The sequence below is a fragment of the Echinops telfairi genome, unplaced genomic scaffold (assembly GCF_000313985.2).
Source record: "Echinops telfairi isolate 266 unplaced genomic scaffold, ASM31398v2 ScPeMD7_7458;HRSCAF=8496, whole genome shotgun sequence".
Lineage (NCBI taxonomy): Eukaryota > Metazoa > Chordata > Mammalia > Afrosoricida > Tenrecidae > Echinops > Echinops telfairi.
Genome location: NW_022111358.1, coordinates 30,365,506 through 30,367,300, shown reverse-complemented (window position 1 = coordinate 30,367,300; position 1,795 = coordinate 30,365,506).

Genomic DNA, 1,795 nt, shown 5'->3' with positions numbered 1-1,795 from the left:
AGGGAGTGTCCCTTAGCCTGTTCACCTCTGGAGTTTCCCAAGATGAGAGAAAACTCAAATGTTCTAAAGAGAGAAGCTTGCAGAGAGCTTCCTGGACCTCATAATGAGCTACATTAAAAATTTTTAAAATAGCAGTCATTTTTAATACTTGTTGATATTGGATATCCTAAACAGAAGACAGGGAGTTTTGCCTAAGCAAGACTTTTAGCATGCACTATTCTGGTGAGAGTCGCTACTTGGCAAGGGGTGAATTTAAAAAATCTTACTGATGAGGAAAAAAAATCTTACTGTTGTACGAAAATCCCAAGCTGACCCAGTGCCCTGGAGTCTGTTTGGAGGGATCGGGAGCCTGTAGGGTAAGGTGGTTCTACTCTGTAGGAAAAGGTCAGTCCGAGTAGGAATTGACTTCATGACAGTGGGTGTGCTTGTGTGTGTTCAATGATTTTATTAGATATGAATCCACAAACCATCAAACACATTCATTCCAAGTGCATCATTCAAAATGCACAGGGCTGGCCCTTCATCCCCACGGTCAACGTCAGAGCATTTTTGTCACCCTAAAAAGAGACACTGTGTTCTTTAGCAGTCCGCTCTCATTTTCCCACCTCATCCCACTTTCACCCCCTCTGCCTCAAATTCACGGCCATCGAGTCCATGCTGACTCATAGCGACCCGATAGGACAGACCAGAACTGCCCCTGTGGGTTTCCAAGACTCTAGCTCTCTATCGGAGTAGAAAGCCTCCTTTTTCTCCTGAGGAGCAGCTAGAGGTTTTTGAACCACTGACCTTGTGGTTAGCAGCCCAACGTGTAACCCGTGACACCACCCTGTCGTGTTGTACTCAGTTGAGCTCATTCATAGCAATCATCTCTTGTGTCTGGTTTTTTTCCACTTGGCATATTTTCAACATTTATTCATGCTAGAGCATGGATCAATACTTTATTCCTTGTTATGGGCCAATCCTATTTGATGGATAGCTATACCATGCTTTGATTATGCATTAAAAAAAACATTTTATTGGGGGCTCGTACAGCTCTTATTACAATCCATACATCCATCCGCTGCGTCCAGCACAGCACTTGTTGCAAACAGGCATTTCCATGACTCCCATGTTTTAGCTCTCTTGCTGCCATGAACCTCTGTGTACACGTTTTGTTGTGGACATGGGTTTTCACCGACAACTCTGTGTTGCAGGAAGGACAGCCAGAGTCCTCCTTAGAGCCAGCTTGCCTAGGATGGGCAGGCATCAGGCTGGACGAGACAGGACGATCCTTCATGACAGGGACTGGCTCAGGGGCTGCTCGGACACAGCAGTGGTTGTGGGGTCGGCAGCTGCCAGGAGCGGGCTGTGTTGTGTGGTGTTGTATCGGGCTGCAATGAGTTAATTCACGCCAGGGCACCTAACGACAACTGTTTCCACCGTGGGGATGTCTACCCTCAGAGCGGTGACTTATGACTTCAACATGTTCAAGCAAGCGTGTGGTCTCAAACGTAGGGTGCGAGCGCCTCACCCGTCTTGTGGAGGATGGACTTGAAAGGGGTGAGAGTGGACGGGGCAGCCAGTCCGGAGGCTACTGCGGTCCATGAGGGACATGACTTGGATCAGGGATGGCAGCCGGAATGGCAGCTTTTCAAGACACGCAGGAAGTAAAAAGAACAGGATTTGCTGTTGGGTTGGAGATGCGGGGGTGGGGGGGACAGCAGGATGGGCGGCGGTACCATCCACTGAGACGGAGCACTGGCTGGAGGTAAGGCAGTACATCAGTGTGATTTGTATGAGGACCTCGTGTTATCCC